Raw genomic sequence first — 9,693 nt, 5'->3', positions numbered from 1 at the left:
GGTCTCCTGCTGGACCACCTCCCAAGTCAGGAGCTGCTGCCCACAGAGGCTCCTGGCTGCTCCCTCCTTTTCCTGGAAACGGACACATGGCCACAGGACTCACCTGTGCCTGGCCGGCCAACACGGGGTGTGGCCCTTCCTTCTAGGAACAAATTGCAGGCGATTTCCTTCACAGAAGTGGGCAAGGCCCTGTCACACCCCACATCCCCGGGCAAGGCAGAGGCTCCCTGGGCACTGCTGAGCCCAAGCATGGCTGCATTCACGTGCAGGCTGTGTCGGGCAGTGCCCAGACGCTGCGTTTGGCTAGCCAGGACGAACAGAGGCTGGGAGCCCGAGCTCTGAGGCCAGAGGGACGGGCGCCCAGCTCGCTCACTCTGCCCAGAGTGGCTCTCGGACGTCACATGGGCTACTCTCCTTCGCTGGTCCTCAGTTTCCCCATCTGTACAATGGGGCTGATAATGGTGCCCAGTCTGTGGGGCGTGGTGGGAGTGAGAGACCCCGTGGTAAAGCGCCTGGCGTGTTCTTAGGCCAGCCTCTCCAGGCCTTTGGGGGCCTCTGGGCCTCTGTCCTCCACCACCCCGACCTTGCTTTGGCATCAGAAAACCCCTCTCTTGCTGGGACTGTGCCTGTGGCTGCCTGTGCTCCTGACATGGCCGCCTCAGCCCGGTACTCCACATTCTCAGGAGCACAGGGTTGGGGAAAGGTCTTCTCCTCCAGCACCTCTATTTCTTCAGGGAGAAAATCTTTTCAGGAAGCCCTCCCCTCTCACCCCCAAATTCTCCCCCTTACATCTCATTCACCAGGGCCACATGCCTCGCCCTGGACCAAACACTGGGCAAAAAGCAAGATGGCTGATTTCTCCCTGGTATTGGGCTCAATGCCTGGTGTTTAGAATGGGGCTTCTGTGGACAGAGAAGGGCACGTGACTCCCCCTTCCCCCCAAAATAAAACAGGGCTGAAGAACTACAGGGACGCGGCTGAGGGCACCCGTTGCCCACAGAAGCCTGGACCTGCCTTTCCAAGCAGTGGTGTTTGAGCAGGGCTTTGGGGGACGTGTAGGAGTTCACCAGGCACAAGAAACAGAACATGCAAAGGCCCAGAGGTATCACAGCAGATGAAGCACTACTGAGGCTGGAGGTCAGGGTAGGTCATGAGGGGCTGGAGAAGGAAATGAGTAGTGTGTGGAGTGGTCAGATTCGCAGGCCAGGCAGGGGGCTTTGGCAAACCCCAGTGTCCTCCCCAATCGCAAGTGTGCCCACTACCATTTTCGTGGCTCAGCTGAGGCTGAGCACTGCTATTTGACTAATTTAAGCCCGCACTTCCCAGGTGGTGCTGGGAAGACCCCATGGCTGCTTGCCTGCTAGGCAGGTGCTCTCCCAGGGAGCTGCCCCCAACCAAACCCGACACCTTGGAAACCTTGTTTCAATTTAAAAGGGAGTTCTGCCAGCCTGGCATGAGCAGAACACCTTCTGGCTAGTAATAAATAGCAGGTAACTCAACGAAAAAAATGAAGATTGACCCAAGAGTTAGCTGTAGCTCCAGAGGCTTTTTTTTTTTTTCCCCAAAGAGCAGAGAGAAGCAATGTTTGAAGGGCCTGTAAAGATGTCCAGTGCTGGGGCGGTGGTGCACGCCAGGAACTCAGGAGGCTGAGGCAGGAGGATTGCAAGTTCGAGGCCAGCCTTGGCAACTTAGTGAGCACTTGTCCCAAAATAAAAGTTAAAAACGGGCTGGGGCGCAGCTCAGTGGTAGAGCACCCTGGGTGCCGTCCATCAAGTACAGCCAGCCAGCACCGGAAGGGAGGGCTGAAAGGCAATGCACAGAGCTTGGCTCTCTCTCCCGAGGTGGAGGAGGCGTTGAGATCCTCCAGGCACCTCTGGTGCTTGGGGGAACCCAGCGGGGTGGAGAGCCACTAGGGGACTTTCAGGAGGTGGAGCACAGTGTGGGAAGGTCCCTGGGGCCACGCCTTGCAGAAGAGAACACTGTCCCCAGACCTCAGGCTGCTCCCCTCGTGGGGCCCTCTGGCTGCCGTGTGGGAAGAGGACCTGGGTTCGAGTTCCACCCCACCTGGAGGAGACTCTGCCTCTGCTCCACCCTGGGCCACAGAGTCACTGGGCCTGAGCCAGGGCAGGGGAAGCCTGGGAGAACTGAAGAGCAGGCCAGCTGTGCGGGGGAGGCCGCCTGTGGGCAGGACGAGGGCGGTCAGCCCAGCTGGATGGACCTGCCGAGGAGCCCGCCCGCCAGCCCAGGCTGATGCCAGGGTTCTCCTGCTGGGCAAGAGGGAGGACAGCGGGCGGGCCGGAGGACGGGGGCCGTGGGCGGTGGGCGCCTGTGCAGCCCCATGGGGTGGGTCCCAGCCCACCTCCCAGCCCACCTCCCAGCCCACCTCCCAGCCCCAAGACCCTGGGCCAGTCCCCTTAGCCCTGTGCCTGGCATCCTCGTCTGGACGGTGGAGGACAGAGCGGCACACGCCACCCTCCGACATTCCCTGAGGACTCTGGTTTGATCTCCCCGCATACTCAGTTCTCTGGAGGTTGGTGTTCTGAACTTCCCCACGCCCGGCCTCCCCGCAGGTCCACTCCAGGGCCTGGAGGTGTGCCTGGTTCAGGCAACACTGCCTCCCCTGTACTTCCGACCGTGCCTGCACACAGCAGGTGCTCAAGCAGTGTTTGTGGAACAAGCGTTCAGATCGTAGGGGAAGCCAAACCTCCTCTCCTTGCCACTGAGGCCCCCAGGCAGGGCTGGCATGCAGCCACCCCGGGCAGACTGGCGGGAGAAGCCTGGAGCTGATAAACGGGAGATAAGTGGCTTCGAGGGAAGAGGCCGAGATGGGACCAGCTCCAGGTAGTTCCTGGGAATCCGCTGGGCTGGCGACGGTGCCTCCCAGGGTGCCTGGAGCGGCCGAGGACTCTGCTCTGGCCCTGGGCATGGCACGGGGGACTCCGTGTGCCTCTTGCTGCCCTGGCCTGGCTCTCAGAGAGGCAAAGGAGCCCAGATTGGAGAGGAGGGTTACTGGAGGCGTTTGTAACAGTGACAGTGAGCTGTTCCTCACAGTGTCCCCTGCAGGCTGACCCAGCTGACCAGAGCGACAGGCCCGCCCAGACCCGTGCTCCTTAGAGATGGAGGCTACGTATCAACCGGAACGCCGCCTGTCCATTGCTTCAATGGCCAGAGCACGTAGAGACAGGGCTGGAAGGAATAGTGCCGGGTGTCAACAGGGCTGTCCCAGGGAAGAGGGTGGAAACACGGTTTCTCGCTACTTTGCCAAGCTGCCAAGCACGACGCACTCCTCCAGCAGTCACTGGAAGCAAGAGAGCAGAATAAAAAGATGGCACATGCCGAGGGGAGAGGCGTGAGCGGCTCGGTGGACCCGGGCCGGGACGGTTCGTTTGAAACTTGGCCAGGCCTCAGGCCCAGCGGGGGACCAAGCGCCGGCCTCCCCTGCGTTCCCACGGCCAGTCTGTCTGGCTGTACCTCCGAGACGTGTCTGTCGCAGGCTACTTGCCTGGTGGTAACTGCCCCGTGTGGCAATGGGCCCTCTGGACGGCTCTCTGCCTGTGGGTCTGGCGTGTCTCCGCTGCTAGACCCTCAGTGTGTCCCCAGCTCAGACTCAGGTGGAGCTCCTCCAGCGGCCTCCTGGCAGGTCCCTGGGCACAGGTCTGGGTCCTGCAGGCCCCACCCGCGAAGTCTCCCGTGCCTGTCGGAAGGTGCTCGCTGAGGGGCTGTCTGGGCCCCAGGCGGGCAGCTGGGGCAAGCAGGCTGTCTGCGCTCCGGGACACAGGAGCCGACACAGACGTGCCCGACCGTCCTTCCCAGGCTGTCCTGAGGCTGACCTGCCCGTGCATCCACAGAGGGTGAGCGCCGGGCGCCCGCAGCAGCGCCCAGTGGAGACCTTCAGCTGGTTCCTGCCCCTCCCTCCCAGCCCTCACCGCTGCTTCCTGGGCCACCTCTCAACAAAGCCAACCTCTCCCCTGAGGTCGGTTCCTTAAGTGGAAACGAGGGTACTTTGAATGAGACTTTGAATGTGGCAAACAATCAAAGAGACAAAAGCCCTTTGAGGTCTGAGCAATGCCAGGAAGGAAATGGGTGGCCACGGGGGCAGAGAAAAGCAGGCCGAGGACTTCAGAACAGCCTCTGGAAGGTGGCATCAAAGGGGCGGCCAGGAGGAGCGGGGAGGGGCCCCAGGGGGCGGCAGGCAGGTGCCAAGGTCCTGGGGCGGGAAGAGCTGGGGGTCTTCCAGGATAGGACGGTGGGCTCAAGCCCTGCGTGAGGGGTAGGGGCATGGCCAGGGGCTGCAGAGGTGGCCGGGCTGCCTCTCCCCTGGGCTGCTGTATCGCTGAGAGTTCTGGGAAGCGGACCCAGCAGAGACTAGCTAGGGATTTATTATAGGAATCGGTTCTCACGATCACGGAGGCCGAGCAGTCCCAGGACCTCTGTCTGTGACCCGGAGGCCAGGAGAGCGTGCGGTGGGTGCGACTCCAGTCCAACGCAGAGGCCTGAGAACCAGGCACCCGTGTCACCGCCCCAGAGCTCTGCTTGCTTTGGTGGCGCCCTTGGTGACTCAGCTGGTCCCACTGTAGTCAGGCCCTGGGTTCAAGCACCCCTCCTCTCCAGAAGCCCTCCCAGCCATGCCCGGGACAACGTTGTGCCAGCTACGTGGGCAATCCCTGCCCGGTCCAGTCAGCACCTCAACTCAGCCACCGCGGCTGCCCTCGGGATCCGCTGGGCACCTTCGACCCATCCCAGGGCCGGTCCGGCCCCCAGATGCTGGCTCCCCGTTTCTGAGGGAGCCCCGGGCTCAGGGCCTCTTTGAAGCCCTTCTGTGACTCCAGATGGCCCCCCGCTGAGGCCCCCAGGGCCAGGCGGGGCTCTGAGTGCGCGGTGGACCTGTCCCCTCTTCCCTACACCACCAGGGACACTGCCAGCCGGTTCTCATCCTGCAGAGGAGGAAACCAAGCCTCGTCAAGTTCAGTCACCTGCTCAAGGCCACGGGGCCGGAGCTCTGTGGGACTTGAACCCGGTCAGCTGGCCATGGCCTGTGCTGCCATCCGCCCTGTCCTGCATGGGCTTCTCGGGGGTGGAGACGCCAGCAGAAGCTGTCTCAGATGAGGCAGCCGGGGGGCTGGGGTGGCAGGATTCTCGGCAGGGGCAGAGGAGCGCCCTCACCCCCTGCCCTTGCTGACAGGCCCTGTGAAGGTTTGTCGTGGTGAGGCTCCGGGACACCAGAGTGAGCACGAGCGGCGCTGAGGCCAAGGCCGTGGGCAGAGGCCCGGGGGGAGTTCAGGCTTTGGGAGCCTGGCAGGCTCCGGAGCCTGTGCCCAGCCAGGGGAGCAGGGGCGGCAGACCCAGGGCCGCCTGGCGGAGGGCTGGAGGGCGGCCCACGGTAACGGCCCGCGGAGACCTGTGTGTGCCGCCGCGGCCCCTTCCGCCTGGTGGCCCCGAGGACGTGTGGGGCCCCGGATCCTGAGCGAAGGTGCCGACGGGTCTTTAGCTTCCCCTTACCAGAGGGCAGCCTGGGCCTGTGGCTGACGAGGAGCCCAGTTCGAGCTGAACCACGGGATTCGCGGGGCTGCGGCGGCCTTGCGGGCGCCTTCCAGTGAGGGCTGCCGAGTGTCATGGCTGGAGGACGAGCTTCCTCATCCTCAGCCGGGGCGGGGCCCCTGAGTTGACTTTACTTGGAGCTAGCGCCTTTACGGATGTCACTAAGGTAAGGAGCCTGAGGCGAGGTCCTCCTGGGTCAGGGTTGGCCGAGGCCCGAGGCCGGGGGCCCGAGAGACAGGCTGGGAGGCCAGCCAGAGACCCGGGGGAGGCCTGAGCCGTGCCGGCAGCGACCGAGGGACTCGCCCTCGAGGACCCCCCGGGTTGCTGGAGCCACCAGTGACTGAGAGGCCTGGAATGGACGCGCCCTCGGCCTCCGGCAGGCCCTGGCCCTGCGGGCCTGCAGTGTGCACACTGGACCCCACGCCCAGGACAGCTCCTGCGCTGCAAGCCACTCTGCGGTGCTCCCTCGCCAGGCGCCGGGACACTCGCCCACTTCCCTTCGTCGCGCTCATTTAAAGGCCAGTCCAAGCCACGGCGAAGAGGGCTCAGGCGGCAGGAGTGTGGCCGGTGAGCACAGCCGCTCAGGCTGAGGCTGGCAGGTGGCCTGGGGGCCCAAGCAGGGTGCCGCGGTGGCTCCAGGTGCTGGAGCCCTGAGCAGGCGGCACAGGAGCCCCCGGCGGGCTGAAGCAGGGGACTGGCCCTCAGCCAGCTTTGCCCTCCCGCGAGTGAATTTCTGGGAAGTCCAAGGCGTCCAGTGATTCAGAACCCGTCCTCCTCCAGGGAAAAGCATTTCAGACCGTGAGGGTTTTTTTTCCCATCACCCTGAAGTGCCACCAGGAAGCAGGACAGGAGGGGAAGGGGGTTTCCAGGAGTTGGCTGGCGGGAAGTGGTCTTCCCCTCCCGTGGGGGACTAAGGTTGCTGGCGGGACGTGGCCCCCAGCCCTCCCCAGGCCCTCCTGCCAGGGTCCTCAAGATGGAGGGGAGACCCTGCCAGGCCCCAGCTCTGGTGTCCCTGGACTGTGACCTCACCGGGCCCTGCGGAAATAATGCCGGCAGCCGATCCATCACAGGTCACTTCCAGCACGGGGAGGCAGGGGCAGGGAGGCAGGTGGCAGCGTCCTGCCTCCCAGCAGCCTCGAGTCCCACACCGAGTGGCACTGCATTCTCCAGAAGAACCAGAGAACTCAAGAGGCAGGGCGGTTGGCCCTGGCCACCCAGCCAGCCACGGCGAGTCCTGGGTTTGAGCGGCTTTCTGGTTCTGTGACAGGTGCTCCAGACAGCCGCCTTGGAAGCGAAAGGTCGATGCGGGCTCACAGTTGTTGGGGTTCCTTCACGGCCCACGGGCCCTGCTGCTCTGGCCTGTGCATCATGGAGGGAGCGTGTGGCCAGCAAAGCCCGCACCCCGTGGCCAGGAAAGAGAGCAGGAGAGGACAGGGAAGGGGTGGGGCGCGCTGTCCCGTGGAGACGCGCCCCAGGGATCTGGAGATGCCTGTGTGGCCCTGCCTCTCGCAGGCTGCACTGAGCTGGGGGCCAGGCCTTGGACACGTGGACCTGCAGGGGAACCTGGACTCAAACCACAGTGCTTGGAAGGCGGGCGAGGAGCCACGCTGAGCAGGTCTCAGGCCAAGGGCTCCGGCGGGCCACCTGCCCCGAGCAAGTCCTCAGCCCTAACCTCCGAGGTTGGGCTGGTGGCTCTGTCCTCCCTTCACTGACGAGCAAACCCGAGCTCAGACAGGGGACCTGGCCAAGGCCACACGCCGGCAAGGGGCCCGGCAGGAATTAACCCAGGCACACTGGCTCCGACTGCCTCTCCACGGGCCTCAGTGAGGATCAGCAGGCTGAGGGACTGGGGCTCCAGGTGATTCCGACACCCAGTGGCATCTGAAGTCCTGCTGTGCCTCCTTCCTGTCACGTCCCAGGGACAAGTGCATCAGCAGTCGGGGGTTCTGCGCGTGGCAGGCCTGGGTGTCGTCTGGGGGTCCTGGGGAAGGCTGCCGAGCCCACTGGGCCTCCTCAACTGTCTGTGAGGGAGGCTGTGCTGTGAGAGGACTCAGAGGACTGCCACCCTGCCGCCCCCAGTGGCCAGTCCTTGGCTTGGCATCTTGGGATGGACAGGGGGTAGCGGAGCCCCCAACGGCCACCTCCATCCCCAGGTATCCTGCTAGCAAGTTCCTTGTCCTACACGGAAGCCGCCAAGGTGTGTGCACACCCACAAGCCCAGAGCAGGGCTGCCGTGTGGGAAGCGGTGGCTGCGGGTGGGCAGTGGCGGACAGCGGTGGCCACCGGTGAAGTCTCACCTGGGACCTCCAGGGACCTCCAGGGGTGATCCCAGGCAAACCTAGGCACTAGGGGAGGGGCCGTGCTGGCTGCCAGTGTGAGCCGGGCGGCGAGGAGGGCAGCCCTCCGCGGCCGTGGCTTCCTTATTCCCGCAGCATGGCCTCCACCTGCTTCTTCTTTAGAGTTTGCTCGCAAGACCCAGAAGTCTCCAGCCATTTCTGGGCCAGGCTTACGCTGGAGCGCCAGACATTTTGGAGGCCTGTGGTCCATCTCCGGATCCCCGGGGTCCCCACTGGTGTGCAGCGTCCACTCCAGCACACCTCCAGGACAAGAGGGGGACTCTGGTGGGGAGCCACCTGCTGACAGGTGAGGGACATGGAATAGGACAAGCTGTCTGCACCTGGCAGGGGTGGGCATCTTCCTCCAAAAGCCACTGTGCCCGAGTTGTCCCCAGCCTCAGAGCAGGACTTGCCCTCTGACCTCTTGCAAACCTGGGCAGGGGGTAGACTGGGAGGGCGGGGAGGGGCTTTGGCCACCTCATCCCACCGAGCAGTGTGACAGGAGAGTCAGCCCAGGTGTCCCCTCTGCCAGGGCACACCTCCCGCCACAGCCCGAGGAGCAGCAGGCCATGTTCTTGCTAACTTTTTTTCCTCTTTTATTGCCAAGTTCAATTTACAAGGAAGTCCCGGTTTTCATTTCCACCCTCGTGTTCAGTACCCACGAAGCGTGAGTCATGCTGGCCAAGGCAGGTACTTCCCGAGAACGGCCGGGAGCGCTGTTTCCCAACCCTGCTCCTCCCTGGGACAAGAACGATTTACATCTTTCCAACTCATAAGGAACCTAAGGAACTCTTAGTCTATGCCCAAGGTCAGCATGATTACAGTGACTGTTTCCTATTTATTGCATCTGGAAGTAGATCAGGATCGGCGCCTTTTTGGAATCAGTGCATCCCAGAGACCATGCAGAGCCCAGCTGGGCACCTGGTGCTGCCAGTGCCTGGGTGGGGAGCTGCCTTTTGCAGGGTGAGAGCAGCCAGGCAGAGAGGATGGCAGGGAGGACCCTCCTCCAGCCCCCCTGCTGTGGCCACCCTTGCTCTGACTTGCTGGGGTGTCCTGCATGCCCAAGCCTCCAAACTGGAAAGGGGCACATACATCTGTCGCCCTGGCAACCTCAAAGGCCAAGAGGTCTGGGGTTCTAGTGGCTGCCCTGTGAGGCAAACCCAATGGGCCTGAGGGACTTGGGAGGGCCACCAGGGCAGGCCATGTGCTCTCTGCAGGGGTCCCGAGTGCTGACTGGGCTTCTGAAGGCTGTCCCCATGTCTGTCAGTCCTGTAGGCAGAGGTCGTGGCCCCAGCTGAGGGCTTGCCCAGACCCCTGCCAGACGCCAGAGACCCCACGTGCTCTGCGTGGACAGGCCTGCCTGGGAGGTCCCAGGTGCTCCTGAAGACACCCGTATCTGTGCCAAGGTGACCAAGACCTGGACGAGGCGGGTCCTTTTTCAGAGACCAGAGGGCCAGCAGCCTCCTCCTGCCTCCCATGGCATCTAGAGCTCCTGCTTAAGGAAGTCCCCACCCTGCTGGCCAGGAGGGGTCTCATTGAGGCGAGCTACCAACACAGGTGAAAGGAAGCTCCTGGGGATGACCCTGCGAGCACGGCTGGGGACAGGCCTGGCCTTCACCAGGGACAGAGGGTAGCAGCCCTGGCCTGACGGGTGCCTTTTTCCCAGCGCCTGGTCCTCCTGGGTCTGCCGTGACCTTTGTCCTTCAGCCGTGGCAGCTGTGGAGCTGGCTGGGGTCCTGGGAGGCTGGGGCCACCGGCATGAGTGTCACCGGGAGCTGCACGTTGTTCTCATGGCACTGTGGGTGGGAAGTCGCTGGCC

At 63.6% G+C, this 9,693-nt stretch overlaps 1 long non-coding RNA gene across 1 annotated transcript; it reads right to left on the bottom strand.

The window, feature by feature from the left end:
- Positions 1-2,544: 2,544 nt before the first annotated feature.
- On the bottom strand, positions 2,545-7,510 carry LOC306650091. The gene is made up of 3 exons (XR_013760802.1): positions 6,568-7,510; positions 3,472-3,694; positions 2,545-3,298 (listed from the first exon to the last, which is right to left on the bottom strand). It is a non-coding gene; the product is annotated as an uncharacterized lncRNA (long non-coding RNA).
- Positions 7,511-9,693: the final 2,183 nt, after the last annotated feature.

This window comes from Sciurus vulgaris (genome assembly GCF_902686455.1).
Source record: "Sciurus vulgaris genome assembly, chromosome: 18".
In the NCBI taxonomy this organism is placed as follows: Eukaryota; Metazoa; Chordata; class Mammalia; order Rodentia; family Sciuridae; genus Sciurus; species Sciurus vulgaris.
This window is presented reverse-complemented; position numbering and strand designations above follow the sequence as displayed.